The sequence below is a fragment of the Heloderma suspectum genome, chromosome 2 (assembly GCF_057233095.1).
Source record: "Heloderma suspectum isolate Gila_16-S chromosome 2, 16-S_ref, whole genome shotgun sequence".
Lineage (NCBI taxonomy): Eukaryota > Metazoa > Chordata > Lepidosauria > Squamata > Helodermatidae > Heloderma > Heloderma suspectum.
This window is the reverse complement of record NC_139459.1, coordinates 260341577-260359058: the sequence shown is the minus strand read 5'-3', so window position 1 is coordinate 260359058 and position 17482 is coordinate 260341577. Positions and strand designations below refer to the sequence as shown.

General features: G+C 44.6%; 1 protein-coding gene across 5 annotated transcripts in view; it reads left to right on the top strand.

The window, feature by feature from the left end:
• Positions 1-3052: 3052 nt before the first annotated feature.
• MACROH2A1 (macroH2A.1 histone) overlaps positions 3053-17482 on the top strand; it is a 73274-nt gene continuing 58844 nt past the window's right edge. For all 5 annotated transcript variants that reach the window (XR_014788398.1, XM_084838940.1, XM_084838939.1 and 2 more), the window contains exon 1: positions 3053-3126. The gene's annotated coding sequence lies outside the window, so the exon portion shown is untranslated. The remainder of the gene's footprint in view (positions 3127-17482) is intronic.

Sequence of the window (17482 nt, the reverse complement as noted above, 5' to 3'; positions counted from 1 at the left end):
TTTCTCTTCCCATCATTCTGGTACAAGTGAATCCTGGTTTCATCAGTCCAAAGAATCTTATTCCAGAACTGGGCAGCCTTTTTTAGGTGTTTGCTGGCAAAGGCTAATCTGGCCTTTCGGTTCTTGAGCATTACCAGTGGTTTGCACCTTGTTGTAAAGCCTCTGTATTTACATTCATAAAGCTGTCTCTTGACTGTAGATGTTGACAATGACATGCCTACCTCAAGAGCATTCTTGACCTGGCTAGATGTGAAAGAGTTCCTCTTCACCATGAGGAGAATTCTGCGGTCATCCACTTTAGTTGTCTTCCATGGTCTTCCAGGCCTTTTGCTGTTGCTGAACTTGCCAGTTAATTCCTTCTTTTTCAGGATGTTCCAAACTGATGTGTTGGCCACTCCCACTGTTTTTGCTATCTCTCTAATGGGTTTATTTTGTTTCCTTAGCCTAATGATGGCCTCCTTCACTTGCATGGACACCTCTTTCGACCTCATGTTGGGAGTTCCAGTGAACAGCTACCAAATGCAACTGTAACACTCAGAACCACCTCCACGCCTTTTATCTTCTTGATTGGTCATGGGGTACCCAGGAAACAGGCCACACCTGGCCATGCAGCTGCTTGTCAGCCATTCCTTCCATTACTTATGAGCCACCAACGATGGGGGGGGGGTGTATGCCACTGGATGTGCTTCCTGAATGGTTAGTGCCCCACTTTTGTCAAGCCCCTTGAATTACAGCTGAAAGTCCTGACTTCGCTCCCATCTGGGTGTGTTTCCTTTTAACTTCAGTGTGGTGGTGTACAGAGGCCAATTGCCCAAACAGTTATCTTTGCTCCAATATTTCTGGCCCTGACTGTATGATACTCTATGGAAGCTTTACCCTCTCAATTCAGCCCCCATGGACAGATCCCTTCTCATGTAATTAATGTAGAAATTAATGTTCAAGAATTAACAGTGCAATCCCATGGGTCTTTATTTCAAATTAAATTTACAGAGATCTCGGGAAGGCAGCTAAGGCTGCAATCCTACGCACACTTACCTGGGAGAAAGCCCAAGTGGCAATTGAACATAGTGGGACTGACTTCTGACTTATAAAAACTGGCATAAATCAGCCACCTGCCTTGTCCTATAAGTAAATAATGGTGCCCCCCCCCCCGCTGCCGTGGCCAGCAGCAGCAGCCCTGAATGGGTGGCCAGTGTTGCAGGAGACAAGGGCAGCGCTGGGCATGCAGCAGGGATGGGAGGAGAAGCCAAGAGCTGAGGACAAGAAGCAGGGGTGAGAGGAGGCTGCAGAGGTTCACTCGCTGCTATCTTGCCAGCAGCCAAGAGGCAGCAGTCCGCACTCCCTCTGCTCCCTCCTCCTTCCCTAGCAGACTGCGACTCGGCTGGGGGCTGGCTTCAAAAAAAGTGCCGGAGCAATGCCCCAGCACAACCCACCACTACACCTTTGCACCTCAGCTTGCAAATGAGAAAGTAGGCCACCTCAGCCGCTCACCTGTATACTCCATTTTTCAGGGTGTTGTGGTGAACCCAGTCCAAACCATGGTTCCACCCAAAAAGACAGAGAACACAGCAATCTACTGGAGGAGGAGACTGTAAGTAGCAACTGCAATCTCCCAGACATTCCAGTTTTTGTTTCTGTTTTAAATCTGGCACTGTATTTTAAAACTTTGCATTGCTGCTAGGTTCTATTTGGTTATTATTTTTATACTGTAGGTTTGAATGTTCACATTATATTTTATCATCTTGGATTTTATGGTTTTAATTGTTGTGAACCACCCACAGAGCTTCAGCTACCGGGCAGTATAGAAATGTAATAATTAAATGAATATAAATAGCGTGGCAAGAAACTTCCTTGTCACACAGAGAGAGCACTTCCATCCAATTTCTGTGCTGCCCAGTGGGAAGTTAGCAATAGTGGCAGCCTCCACTCGCTTGCCCTCTCCTTTTCGACAGAAGTGGATATTGAGAGAAGGTGAGTCATTGAGGGGGAATGGGGTACTCTTTCTCTCTGTCTGGGAAGCATGGTGACGTGTGGTTACCTGGGATTCGGCCCAGTGGGGGCACATTTCAGTGACTGTCTGGGGTTACCTTGCACTCCTAGAGCTGCCTAGAGGGAAAAGGGGCTGCCACTGGTCACTGCTGTGGGTGAGCGAGCGAGCAAGCAGTGATAAGGCCAAGTTGCAGCCATTTCTCTGGGCAGCACTGCCTAGCCCAATAGAAATTGGCACCTAAAGGGAGAGGGCAGGCAAATGAAAGAGGGGAGAAGTGAGACCCGCTAGCCATTTTCTCGCCACATTCCAGCGGGAGAAGGCAGGCAGGCGAACAAGCAGAGGTGGCTATTCTATGCCCCCTTTGGCAAGCCAGCAAGTAGCACCTGTGCTGCCTCCCTCTGGACAGCAGAGGGAAGAGCCAGAGAGGTGGCGCTGCGAAGGCACCTGCTTGGCATGTGGGAGGTCCCAGGTTCGGTCCCGGGAACCTTTCCAGGTAGGGCTGGAAAGGCTCCCGCCTGAAAACTTGGGAGAGCCGCTGCTGCCAGTCAGTGTCGACAACACTGGGCAAGACGGACCAACCGCCTGCGTGCCCGACGGGGCGTTCCAGCCGCCAGTCCTGGCCGCCGCTCCTCAGGGGTTGCGGCCAGCGCTTCCGCCTTCCCGAGGTGCTGGGGCCAAACACGGCCCACCCCGGACGCCAGCCCCGGCTGCAGCGCATCGGAGGAAGAGGGAGAGCGGCGGGCGCGCGGCTCGGCGCAGGGGAGCGGGTGGTGCGGAAAACGCACGAGCCGCCACGGGGCGGAGGGGCGGCATTTGCGGCGCTTCACGAGCCGCCGCCACAACGGAGCGGGTGGCGGGGCGAAGAAGGCGCCTCTGAAGACTCCGCTGCGCGCGGCGCTGCCTGCCGGACCGTGTGCGTGCGAGAGCGCGACAGGCGAGCAGGCCCGGCCGGGCGCGGAGGAGGAGGAGGGGGGGGAGGGGATGTGACGTGACGAGCGCTTCGCTGTGCATTGTGGGCTTCCATACACAGACTGTCTACTTGTTCCAGTTCACACAGCGGCTGAGCCAAGAGGGGAGTGAGAGGCGTAGGGAGACATATTGCTGCTGCTGCTGCTGCTGCTGCTGGAAGCTGTACTGTAAGTGACTGACACCACGCTCCTTCCCAGGGACTCTGGGCTGCGCGAAATCTGCCGCGGCACTTCCCATTACGCTTTGTATACAATGCGATTTCCCCCCCTTGTCATGTTTGGGAGGTGGGGTTGGGAAGGACTGGATATTCTGTCTCTCGGTCTGTCCCTAATCTCTTTCCACCGGACTGCAGCAGCTAGAGGTGGCTTTTTGGAAGCCAGCAGCACCTGACGTGTGTGTGTGTGTGGCAATCAAGTTAAGCTCCTGAAAGATCCCAGGAAGGCATTAACCGCGACTTCGATGGCATCTGGGGCTTACCGGGAGAGGGCGGGGGTGTAGACGATAAAAGATTTCCTGCGATCCGTGTCTGCCATGGAGTCGAAGGGGTTAATGGGGAGCTGTGCCCTTAAGAAAACCAGGAAATACACTCTATTCTCTCTGCCATAGTATCAGTCATGGGTCGTTATTTCGATTTCATCTCGCCCAGAGATCTAGTTATTAGGGCTGGAGTGCGACCCGCGAATTCCAAGGAAACACGTCCATTGCACAGTGGTGTTCAAAGCAAAGTTGGGTTTATGCTCCACGACCAGCAACAGCCGCCTGCCCACCCCCTTCCCCTCCCTCCCCTTTCCTCTCCTTCCCAGCTTGGGTCATCGGACACGAGAAGATATGTACAGAGACTGCAACCGTGCCGAGGACATGATCCGTGCTTTTCACTTTTGCATGACAGGGCAGCCATGGCTCAAAGTGGCTTGTTTGCACCTTGGGAAGGACTTAACCTCAAGGGGCGTATCATTGTATGCTATAAACCAAAGAGGGAAAGGCTACTTACAACAAACCGAGGGAAAAGAAATGCTGGATCAAGAATGAGCACCGTACAGGGTATTTTAAGACCTTCTCCAGAGCCTCTGATGCTAGTGCCTGAAAGATCTGACCCGTTCATGAAAGTGTATGTCAGAGTAGGTGCTTCTTCTTGCAGAGGGTTGCAGGTGAATGCAGGCAGATTATAAAGACAATAAGATTTGGAAGTGGGTGGGTAGGTTATAAATAAAAGTACAGACCAAATGCAGTTCAAAACACAAACCACTTTAACTGGCCCAATCCTGGGGACTTCACTCCAAATCAAGATCATAGTTTGCTTACTCTCATGTGGCCCACTGACTTTAATAGGAGGGCTGTGCTTGAGTAAATGGATGACAATGCTGGATTGCAAGCTGAGTCACTTTTGTTGAAGGTATGCTACTGTATGATTTGTGAATCTCACTGGGTTGGATCCCAACTTAGTCATGCTTAGAGGAGACCTATTGAAATTGAAGGCTGCAGTGGCTTAGTGGTTAAGACGCTGAACTGCAGACCGGAAGGTCGGCAGGACAGCAGTTCAAGACCCGAGTGCCGCGTGACGGAATGAGCTCCCGTCTTCAGTCCCAGCTCCTGCCAACCTAGCAGTTCTAAAGCAAGAAATTACAAGTAGATAAATAGGTATCGCCTCGGCGGGAAAGGTAACAGCGTTCCGTGCACCTCGGTGTTCAGTCATGCCGGCCACATGACCACGGAAGTGTCTTCGGACAGCGCTGGCTCTTCGGCTTAGTAACGGGGATGAGCACCGCACCCTAGAGTCGGACATGACTGGTTGGGGACACCTTTTATTGAAATTAGTGGGACAACTTTGTCATGAATAACTTTCAGGCACTAGCATCAGAGGCTCTGGAGAAGGTCTTAAAATACCCTGTACAGTGCTTATTCTTGATCCAGTATTTCTTTTCTCTCGGTTTGTTGTAAGTAGCCTTTCCCTCTTTGGTTTACAGCATTCACTGTAAGCATGACTAAGTCTGGATCCAAACCACTGTGTTTGTGTCCCCCCCCCCCCCCGTGGTGAAATATTTAAAATTTACTTGCTGGAGGCTATTTGTTGCCATTTCATGTCTACAGATGTGACCCTGGCTTAGATCAAGAAATAACTTCCACCTTTGTAGACCTTCAGATTTGAGTGCATATGTAAGTTGTACGAGCTGATCATGATTTCAGATTTTGTCCATCTGATCAAAGTGTTCATATTTATACCTATGGTTATTGTGAGACTGTCACTTAGCAACAGGTGTGTAGGGATTGCTATGGTTCATACACCTCCCTCTGCTTTTCCTCAGGGTTTGAACACTACAGACTATGAAGTCTGCAATTAGAGAAGGAACACCTGAGTGTGAATGAGGAGATATATTCAAGAAAACACAAGACAATTGCATTTTGATTTAGCATATAAATGTTGTTGATAGGAGTAACATTGAAATAAATAATAATACAACCAAAGGAATCAGTTTAAGCTACTTGCAGCATATTTTAAAGCATTCCTCTTGACATATTTGCTAAAATCTCAGCACACTTTCTTGTTGTTCTACTATAAGCTGGGTGGGGGTGGATGGAAGTTAGGTAATGCTCACAGTTTCCATGTAGTTAACATATTATTGATAAAGATTGAATATGCCAGTCTGCATTCAGCTTAATACACACATGGCCCAATTTTTTTCTGGATTTATGCTTCTGTAACAGAGCAGAATCTGAACCACTGACATTAAACACTGGAAAATACAGCTCAGGGATTCCTAACTTTAGCACAAAGTGATGCATGCACTATTGATTAGAAATTGTATCAAAAATTTATCGTGTCATAGGAATATAGTGTGCCCTTTTGGAATTCTTCCAGTGTCATAAAATAATTTATATTGCATAAAAGAGAATTTTTAGAAATAAAAGGGACAGTCCATTTAAGTAATAAAGAGGAAGTCAAATACTGCAGTATATAAAATAAAACTTTCTAACTCACAATCAGAATATCAAAATTATTTAATCAAAATTAGATGGCAAAATTAAGGGGAATGTTTTCAATGTGCAGAATTACTTCTGTTGTTTTTTTTTTACACCACAGTTTGCAAGTCTGGGAGAGTCTATGGCAGTGGTGCAGAACCTCAGGCATGGGGCCCAAATCTGGCCCTCCTGGCTTCCCCAGATGGCCATGCCCACTTCTGGCCCCACCCCTTTCTCCTGACCACCAATCGTTTGGTGGTTTTCCAGCTTTTGTGCATTTTCCCCCATTCTAAAAGGTTGAAATGCCTCTCCTTATAGCAGTAAGAGCTTCAGGCTAAAATATGCTGGTATTTGGGCCCTGGCCTTTTTGTCTTTGGCCCAGCCTGCCACTGGAATGTGGCTCCCAAGAACTTCCCTAAAATGGAATTTGGTGCTTATCCTGAACGAGGTTCAACACCCTTGGACTATGGTGTATGAAAGGGATACAGGAAGAAGTTCTCTTCACATGTTTCCAAGTTCAAGGAATGCATATATAGTGGGGGTGTGGTGGTAGGGGTGGTGGCCAGCATTGCAGTGGAAGGCTCCACTGCAATGCCACTGCATATTTCTTTTGGCACATGCCTATACTTGCACTTGTGCTTTGTTTTGCAAAAAGCCTCAAGGAGGCAGGCGTGGGCTAAGCAGCTCTGTAATATATACATATATATAGGATCAGTTTAAGAGCAGAGTTAAGGCTGAGACAAATTCACTCAGGCAGTTCTCCCACGCATGTTCCCCCACATGCACCTTACACACACACACACACACCCTCCCTGCACAGGGATACTCATGCATAGACGCAAGAAACGGTCCCTCCTCCACCCCCTCCTTTCCTAAGTTACCAGCTTCAGCTGCTACAGACTTTCTCCTCAGTCTAGCAGTGGCCATCTTCCTGAAGAGGAATGCTGGGAGTTACAGGATAGACAAAAGAGGCAGTTCTTCCCTCAGTGCATAATTGATATAATTTGCTTCCTCAAGATGTTGTATGGTCACCAATTTAGAAGGCTTTAAAAGGAGATTAGACAAATTCATGGTTGATAAGGGTATCAAAGGCTACTAGTCATGATTGTTGTTGTTGTTCAGTCGTTAAGTCATGTCCGACTCTTCATGACCCCATGGACCATAGCACGCCAGGCCTTCCTGTCCTCCGCTGTCTCCCGGAGTGTGCTCAAGTTCATATTCATTGCATCGGTGATGCTATCTAGCCATTTCATCCTCTGCTGTCCCCTTCTCCTTTTGCCTTCAATCTTCTCCCGTATCAGGGTCTTTTCCAGTGACTTTTCTCTTCACATTAGGTGGCCAAAATATTTGAGCTTCAGCTTCAGTATCTGTCCTTCCAATGAGCAGTCAGGGTTGATTTCCTTTAGGACTGATTGATTTGGCCTCCTTGCAGTCCATGGGACTCGTAAAAGTCTTCTCCAGCACCACAGTTCAAAAGCATCAATTCTTCGGCGCTCAGCCTTCCTTATAGTCCAGCTCTCACAGCCATACATTACTACTGGGAAAACCATAGCTTTGATTATACGAACCTTTGTCGGCAAGGTGATGTCTCTGCTTCTTACTATGCTGTCTAGGTTTGCCATAGCTTTCCTCCCAAGGAGCAAGTGTCTTTTAATTTCATGGCTACAGTCACTGTCTGCGATGAAGTTGGAGCCCAAGAAAGTAAAATCTGTCACTGCTTCCATTTCATCCCCTTCTATATGCCAGGAAGTGATGGGGCCAGATGTCATGATCTTAGTTTTTTTAATGTTGAGTTTCAAACCAGCTTTTGCACTCTCCTCTTTCACCCTCAACAAGAGACTCTTTAGATCGTCTTCGCTTTCTGCCATTAGGGTGGTATCGTCTGCGTATCTGAGGTTGTTGATAATTCTCCTGGCAATCTTAATTCCGACCTGTGATTCATCCAACCCGGCGTTTCTCATGATGTACTCTGCATATAAATTAAATAATCAGGGTGACAATATACAGCCTTGTCATACTGCTTTCCCAATTTGGAACCTGCCGGTTGTTACATGTCCAGTTCTTACTGTTGCTTCTTGACCCTTGTACAAGTTTCTCAGGAGACAGGTAAGGTGGTCTGGTACTCCCATCTGTTTAAGAATTTGCCAGAGTTTGTTGTGATCCACACAATCAAAGGCTTTAGCGTAGTCAATGAAGCAGAAATAGACGTTTTTCTGGAATTCTCTTGCTTTCTCCATGATCCAGCAAATGTTGGCGATTTGATCTCTAGTTCCTCTGCCTCTTCGAAACCCAGCTTGTACTTCCGGTAGTTCTCGGTTCACATACTGCTGAAGCCTAGCTTGTAGGATTTTGAGCATCACCTTGCTGACATGTGAAATGAGCGCAACTGTGCGGTAGTTTGAACACTCTTTGGCGTTGCCCTTCTTTGGCATTGGAATGTCAACTGACCTTTTTCAGTCTTGTGGCCATTGTTGAGTGTTCCAAATTTGTTGGCATATTGAGTGCAGCACTTTAATAGCATCATCTTTTAGGATTTTAAATAGCTCGGCTGGAATACTGTCATCTCCGCTAGCTTTGTTGTTAGTAACGCTTCCTAAGGCCCACTTGACTTCACTCTCTAGGATGTCCGGCTCAAGTTCAGTGACCGCACTATCATGGCTATCAGGGACATTCAGATCTTTCCTGTATAGTTCTTCTGTGTATTCTTTCCACCTCTTCTTAATCTCATCTGCTTCTGTTAGGTCCCTGCCTTCTTTGTCCTTTATCATGCCCATCTTTGCACAAAACATTCCCTTGATCCCTCCGATTTTCTTGAAAAATTCTATTGTTTTCCTCAATTTCTTTGCATTGTTCATTTAAGAAGGCCTTCTTGTCTCTCCTTGCTATTCTCTGGAACTCTGCATTCAGTTGGATATATCTTCCCCTTTCTCCCTTGTTTTTCGCTTCCCTTCTTTCCTCAGCTACTTGTAAAGCCTCATCAGACAGCCACTTTGCTTTCTTGCATTTCTTTTTCTTTGGGATGGATTGAGTTGCTGCCTCCTGAACAATGTTACGGACCTCCGTCCATAGTTCCTCAGGCACTCTGTCAGGTCTAATCCCTTAAATCTATTCATCACCTCCAATGTATATTCATAAGCTATATATTAATTCTAGTATCGGAAGGAGTACGCCTATGTGTACCAGTTGCTGGGGAACACAAGAGGGAGGGTGCTGTAGCACTCATGTCCTACTTGTGTGTTTCCCATAAGCATCTGTGGGAAACAGACTGATGGACTAGATAGGCCTTTTGTCTGATCCAGCAGGGCTGTTCTTATGTTCTTATGACTTGCTTTCGCTTAAATCGTTGACTTAAATGAAAACCTGCATATTTTTGTAAAGACATAATTGATTTTCACCAAACAAGACCCCTGCAGTTTCCATTATTTTTATGGACATTTAAATTGGCAAAAGGAAGGATAGAAGGCATGTTATGAATGCACAAATAATTGTCACAAATAGGAGAAATTTCCATATCAAGGGGAATGTGTTGAACTGCTGCGTCGCAGACATTTTATACTGAATTCTTCTGAAACATGGCCAGCTTATACTGGTCACCATGTAGTTTCTCTGTGCCAAGAGAATTAGTTGGGACGAATTGTCTTGATCGTATAATGGTAGAATGCTGCTTGATCCCTCTGCCTGAACTACACACACTCAACTGTACGTGTAGTTTTGGAATGGGACTTTCTCTTCCAGATCCCATATCTCTAAGGTTAGACTATAGAGCTTCCTGTGTAGCCTCCATAACACAGCACAGTGTTCTAAGCTCTAAGTGTGGGAGAAGGAGACAGAGAGCATAGTTTCCCTAACACAACCCCACTTAACACAGGCTGACTTTCTTAAGGCTGTATACAAATACAGCGCAGTGCTAGTGGTGCTATACCGGCTCCCTCCCTGCCTTCTGGAAGCTTAGGAAATGAGGGATAGATGATAATAGGAGCTTAAGGGACAGTGGAGCACAGTGGGAATAAGCAATGGTGCTCAGAGAGCAGGAGTTGGGGTAGCAGTTGTCAGGAGCGCCCTAGCGGCCTCTTTCAGTACACTCTAATAGCCAACTCAAGACACAGACAAAAGGATTCTTTTCAAGGCTTTAATCCTTTTACGACTTAATGACTCTTTCAGATGCTAATCACCAGCAACTAAGCAAGGAACAGCAGAGTAGCCTATGCTCCGAGTAGGCAGTTGATCCCCGTTTGAAGGAGAGTCACTTGAAGTCCCTGAACTTATGGGCTAGGGAGAGATCCTCCCTCTTTCCCTTGGGTCCACGGAAGGCAGCTGCTGCTTGCGTGCCAAACGGGTGCTATGCCTCCTTTCTGCGCCCTCCATCGCTCGTCGCTGTCTGCGTCGAGCGTCTAGCAAGCCCCATTCCCTCGCATTCTCACTGCTAGGATAACTATCTCAGGAATGCCGGCAGGAGGAATCTCTGCCAGCTGCTGTGCCTGTGAGGGATGAGCTGGCTCCTCTCCCACGGATTGCTGATCCTCCTCAGAATCAGAACTGCTCTGGGGTTCTATCGGCACAGTTTCCACCCTGACAGCAGTGGAGCATTATAGGAGTAGGAACACGGTAGGGTAGCTTAGGTGATTGGAGCAGGAGGAGAGCCAGTGTTATGTCATGGACACTGCTGGAATTATACTGGGGAGATCTTTGTTCAAATCTTAACTCAGAGGGCAATCTTATGGCCCCTAGACAGAATCGGTGGGCGGGGAACGGGACATATAGGATTGTTTGGTTTCTGGGCTCTGAGGTCAGAAACAGGCCCAGAAATGGTGTTGCCCACCCCTTCTTCTTCCCCTTCATAGCCAGCACAGTTCTGGTTACGACTCCAGGAGCAGAGATGGGAAAAGAGCGCAGGAGCAGGGAGGAGACTGGGGCATCAGCCATTTCCAGCGTTTCCCAGCCCCCTTCCCTTGCACTCCAAAATGCCGCTGCTAGATGAGCGAAATCGCCTGTTTAGCCGAAATGCAAGGCAGCTGGAGAGCAGAGGCAAAGATCATCTCCACACTCCAGCCACCTTGCTTTGGATACTCTATCTTCATAAGATTGCACCCTCAGCCACAGAGCATATTGAATAACCTTTGACCAGTCACGCTTTGTTTCCCTAACCAACCTCACATGGTTGTTGTGAAGATAAAATGGGATAATCACATGTCCTCCATCCTGGCTGCTTGGAGGAAGAGTTGGATAATGAATAAAATAAGCTTTAATGTGCAAGGCTGAAATAATAGTATCTGATGGTCGCAAACTAAACACACTGGCAATGAAGAGAAGGCGATGAAAAAATAACAAATGCATCGCTAGTTCACCTTGGCATTTATCCAGTCCCAGGAGATCATTATCTAATATTAGTGTCCCATTGATGCCATTACATATATCTAGCAAAATCTGTCATCTGTGTATGAAGGCAATTACTGTCCATATGTACGCTTACCTCAGAACAGACAAGCCACTGTTTCATACCATTAGGATGAATGCTAATTGCTCCGCTGAAATACGGGCAGCATCTGATTGCCTATTACTTGCCTATTATTAGCTTGACCCTCTTGCCAAATGTTATTTGGATACTAGCCTAGCCAATGTGAAATGAGTGCCCCAGTGTGCCCACAGATACAGCCGCAGCAACCACAGCTTGTAGGTATTCCAGAAGCAGTGGCTTTTTACGTGGCCAGAGATAGAGGAAGATCAGGGAAAAATAATGAGCTTATTCTTACCCACCTGAAGCCCTTGGGATGGGGAGGGCTACAAGTCCAGTTAATCAGTAAAATAAAAGTGAGCATTCTGAGAGTGGTTCAGGGATTGCAGTCTTAATTCCTTAGCAGTCTAATACTACCCGTGATTATGGATGTTGTCATGTAAGCCAAGGCTTCAACTACAGCAGCTATAGCAGAATCCTATATGAAACAAAGAAATCAGACCAATCCTGTCTACCTTTCAGGACTTACCCCATCTACCACCCTGCTTTCCTGGGGCTCCTCCCAAGGTCTTTAAATCATTTGCTAAGGATGAGTGGAAGCCCCTTCTTTAATCAGTTCATGCCAGTTTCCAATGCACCAGAATGCCAGCACCGGTTACCCAGAGTGTCAGCTGCTGTACCAGTAGAGAGGGCACCAAGCATAGGGTCGCTTTGTGCTGATACTGGGGCAGCTGTGCTTAATGCTGTGCTTTCTTACCCATGTATAGAGTTGGGATCTTACTCAAGATGCGAAAACCAAAACCCTGAGTAAAAAGGAGTAGTACAGAGATGTGTTAGCATCTGTCCAATGAACAGTAATTCTGCATTTACTGATTAATCTGCTCATGGAAGTTGTCTGAATACCTCACTCTGTACATAAAGTATGCTTTTTTCGTGTAGGTGCCTAGTTACTGTTGAACGCCAGTTAGAGCTATTTATAGCGCTGCAGGGGACCAACCCCTCCCCGCACATTCTATTCCAATTTACAGAAGATTTGCTAAGCCATACAGAAACTATATACTGCATGCTGCATCACTTCTTCAGGAGGAAACCATGTACAATTAAATGGAAAGTAGGTGAGGCAATTGAAAAGCACAGCCATACAAGATGCTTTGAAGATTTATTATGATTGGTTGTATGCTAATGACCAACTTAATTATGCTCGAAGATGTTGAAATCGATATATCCAGGCATTTTGTTATTATTTATTTATGTAACAGATTTATAGCCCACTTGTCAGGTTAAAAACCTTCACGAAGCAGATTACAACTTAATAAAAAATACAGCATATATATTCAAACCCTAAAAACAATGCTCAATACATAAATCATTCAAATAGCAAATAAGATCTAACAAATAAAATAGCAGCCGTTTTTAGTTAAAAATACAGTGTATTAACATTAATCAAGTGCAGACTGGTTTAAATAAGTATTTGCTTCAGACTAGGTCCAAATGTTGGAATTAACTTTGCACACCAAATTTAGCTTGTATTGATTAATAGTAGGAGGTCTAGTGAGAGTTTACAATTCAAATACTAATAATCAAATGGTACAATAAAGGGAAACCTGGACAGAGAAAAAGCTCTTCGCATGTAAGTTATGGCGCAGCTTTGCTGATGTTGCTGCAGACACATTATGAGTATACATTTGTGTATACTCATACCCAGCAGCTAAAAAGTAGAAGTGTTTATGCAGACTAGAAGGGCCAATTGTCATGAACCTCCCATGTCACAGAAATCATTGTACCCCTGTTAAGACATAATGGGAAACCATGGTTTCCTGTTACATGAAGAAACACACATCTTAGACTTAGGCACACGTGCTTCCCCTCTCCTCCTCTTTTGCAACTGTGAGGAGGAGATCAGAAGCAATCCTGCTGCTTTTAAACAAACCATAGTTCCCCTTTGTGTCTGAACTCAGGTAACTGTGGTTTGTTTATAGTTTAAACAAGTTGAAACTTTAAACTATCATTTAGTAAGAACAAACCAGGATCAAACCATGGTTTCAGATCCTGTCTTGTTCTGAAACCATAGCTTAACATTTAAAGAAACCACAGTTCCCCTGATTTGGACGTCACAGGGAACGGTGGTCATTTTAGAGCAGAAGGGAAAGCTTCCAGTCTGCTCCTTGTGACTGTGAAATAGCGCTGTACTGAAACCGTACCTGCCCTTTTTCAGTCTTTTCATCCCCCTGTGAAAGAGGCAGTCATTCTTCAGCCTCTTTTGTTGGGATTTGAGAACTTTCTCAGGATGCAGGGCTTCAGTGCTTACCATACTGCAAAGAGGTGGCTGAGGAGTGTATGTGCTCTTTCTTTTGCCATATCCACCCGTTCTGTTCTTCCAGCCTCTCTGGAAGCTTGAGCTTTTTGTAAAGCCCCTTAGAGGATGTAGCCAGGACTTCCTCCCTTGGGGCTTTCCAGTGTTGCCTCCTGCTCAGTGCCTGAAAGCTGAGAGAGAGGCATTTTGGGGTTTCCTTTGTTGTTATTAAAAGTCCTTTTACCAACAACAACAAGAAGAGCAACAACTCCTCGCGCAGCATTCAGGCACTCAGCAGGCAGCAGCATTATGTCTTAACGGACATCATACAGTGATTTCTGTGGCATGGATGTTCATGACAGTTGGCACTTTTAGTCAGCATAAGCACTTGTAGTTTTTAAGCTGATGCGTATGAGTAAACACAGTTGTGTCTGCAGGAACATCAGCAAAGTTGCACCATATCTTACATGTGAGGGGCTTTTTCTCCATCCAGGTTTCCCTTCATTGTACCATTTGATCATTAGTATTTGATTTGTAAACTCTCACTAGACCTCCTACTGTTAATCAATGCAAACTAGATTTGGTGTTCAAAGTTTATTTCAACATTTGGACCTAGTTACAGTAATGTAAGCACTGAAGCCTTGCACCCTGAGAAATTTTTCCGAAATTCTCCCCTGCCCCACAATTTTTGGGTGCAGTTTCTTTTCTCCCTTCCCCACCAAGGAATAAATAAATAGACTGAAAAATTTGGCACAGCGCTACTGTGAAATGAGATGAGGGAGAGTGAATGAGCACAAATGAGCACATATGCCATTTTTACTTCCCAATGGGTGTGACAGGATAGACCCAAAGGTTATAATTTCCCAAGGATTTCTACACAGTTGGTAATAATCTTGCTTTCCTTAGCACCGAAATATTGACCTGAAGGTAGCTGAAATGGATACCAGTTAATACGATTGATTCCATCTCTATTCTGCATTTGGAGCAAATAGTCCAATCTCCATTTTGAATCTAGTGCATTCTAGGATCAATTGGATGCACTCTGACCAGTTCTGTTTCTGTGGTACTATGGTCGATTTGGCAGCTTTTGAATGGTTTGCCATATGAAAGCATCAAAACATTGTGAAACCTAGCTCTTTCTGTTTTTGCAGCATTTAAAGTTATACCCACACTTGATTGTTAAATGTTCATTAGGAAGTTAATTTTTAAAAGGTGACATTTTAGTCGTGCAGCATCTCAGTTTGCAACCATTCCTAATAAATCGGCGTATTCTGCAGGATGGACAGATGTTTGTCCTTTTCTTCTTTCATTTCTAAAGAGCATGGTTTTTAAAAAGTGTATCGAAAACTCTGGATTGAAATTCCAGTGTAAAATATTATTAGCTAATTGGCTGTTTCTGTTACATTAACTGGACATGAAGTGTTTTAGAATGCTCTGTTCTCCAGGGTTTTTGTGGCCTTTACTTTTTTTAAGGGCCAACTTAGAAGCCATAATTAGCCAGATGGTTAATAGAGACTTGCAAGTTATATGCCTACACAGATCCATATGGGGAAAATTGTGTTTTGCCAGGTTGTTTTGTCAGATTACAGAAGGGAGAGACTGGGAAGGGGAAAGCTTCTTCATTCTTTACTTTGCTTTACTTTACAATATTTTCATCAAAGGCTGCTGAAAAATATTAGAATGGCTGTGCCAATATGCTGCAGTCTTATACATGCTCACCTGGGAGAAAACCCTATTGGACTTAGTGGGGCTTACTTCTAAGTATTTATTTATTACATTTATATGTGACAAATCAACAAATATTCTTTGGGCAGCTTACAGAGCAAAAATAGATATGCACTGTACTGCGCTGCAAGATTAGTAAACCTAAGAATTGCAGATATGACAGACTGATCACCATTTCACACATTATACAAAGGCAAACCTGGCTCCTTACAAGTGTTGCTGTTTGTAAGTATATACCTCTAGACATGTAATGCATGAAGAAGCCTGAAAGAAACATTTGATAATTTCCCTTCTCATATATTATGCTGTATGACCTTTTCTCCCTCAGAGTGTCAGTTTCCTTGGACCAATGTGATATGTCAAAATTAATATTATATTTTGTTTCGTTTACCTTTTACAATATATAAGATCCTCTGAGTTTCGTCTCCCCTTTTAGGAAGGTAATGAATCAAAAGTTAACAAGATCATTGGAGGAAAGGACAGATTCAGTTAGTTATTGAAATATAGTTGTAGTTGAAAACAGACTCCCAATCTGAGATGTAGACAACTAGAGTGTATAGAATAGCTAAACGTTTATTCAGAATGAAATCCTATGCATGTTTGGACAGAAAAGAGTCCTACAATGCCCAGCATTCCCCAGCCAGCATGGGAGTTGTAGGACTTTTTAATGTCTAAACATGCATAGGATCATACCCTCAAAAGCCTGGATGACATGTCAGTGCAGATCAGAAATCACATAATAGAAGAAGTTACAAAATGTCAGAGTAGGGATGGATAAACTTCCTTTACTTCATTTGTAAGTCAGGCCATGTGAGGTGCCTGGCACATATATTGCTAGGTTTGTGTTTTCAAGGGAGAGAGCGCAGAAGCAAGAGAAATGCAACAAGGCAGGGACAAACAGCTAATGGAGAGAACAAGCAAAAAGAAATCAAAATACAGACATGATGATTTAATAACAGCAAGGAGGGGGAAAATGTTTTGAGAGGGGAGGGGAAAAATCACTGGGAAAAGGCACCCCTTTGTGTCAGGACAGCTTTGGGTCAGGAGAAGGTTGTCCTATGGCTAATATATGCCATAGGGTTTTCCTTTGGCTTATAAAACATTGTTTATAAAACTGTCTATCTCCATAGGGGTGAAGGAAAAAGCCACTACAGGCTTGTCTTACAGGAAATCAAAAGTTTAGGAATTTGGACTAGTTTTCTAAACCACCAGCTCCCAGAAGAGCAACAGTTTCTAAGCTTGTAAACCACTCCTCTCTGCGGAGCTTTTTAACATTTTTAATTTAATGCCTGTACCCTTACAAAAACACAAGCTAAAAATGACAGACACTCAGCAGAACTATCAGCAATACGTTTGTGTGTGGCAGTAAATTAACATACAATTGTTGGCTATCATTCATGGGTGTCAAGTCCAATTATGTTTGTGGAAGGAAGTTGCCAGATTGAAGTTTATGAAACTCCTGCAGGGGAGTAGAATAAAACAGCATGATTGGTATGGAGATGAATTCCACAATTTTGAATCTCAGGATTAATTGCATCCTTTCCAAAGAGATAAATGGATGTAACAGTACTTTCGTATGCAAGTATTCTTTACAGCATTTAGCTTGGACTGGGCCTCTACAGGCTTTAGCCTTGGAATCTGAATCTAAGTTCAAGGCTTAGCCCGAAACATTTGAAGTCATAATGAAGACCAGAGTACCTTTGAGCATATGCAAAGAGCCTTTCTCTCATGACAGCCAGCCCTATGCATCTGAGACTAATAACCATGGGTGACTTTTACAGGATGCTTACTGTCCATTTTCTCAAAATGCTTAGTTTGGACATACTTGTCAATACAGTAAGCAAGATAATCCACCCATCAGCAGAAAGGACAAGTCTGGGAACAATTCTCGTACAAACAGGCTATCTTAACCTGGAATATAATTGGGAATGATGCTGGCACAGTGTCAGAATCCCAGGCGTATCTGGGACTGTAGAATTATCCATTTTTTAAAAATAGCAAGGAAAGTTTATCAATTTGAACAATTTAAGTTATCAGTTAAGCACAAGTTTTCTTTTTCATTTACAAAAAAGATCATTTTGGCAGGTGTAAGGGA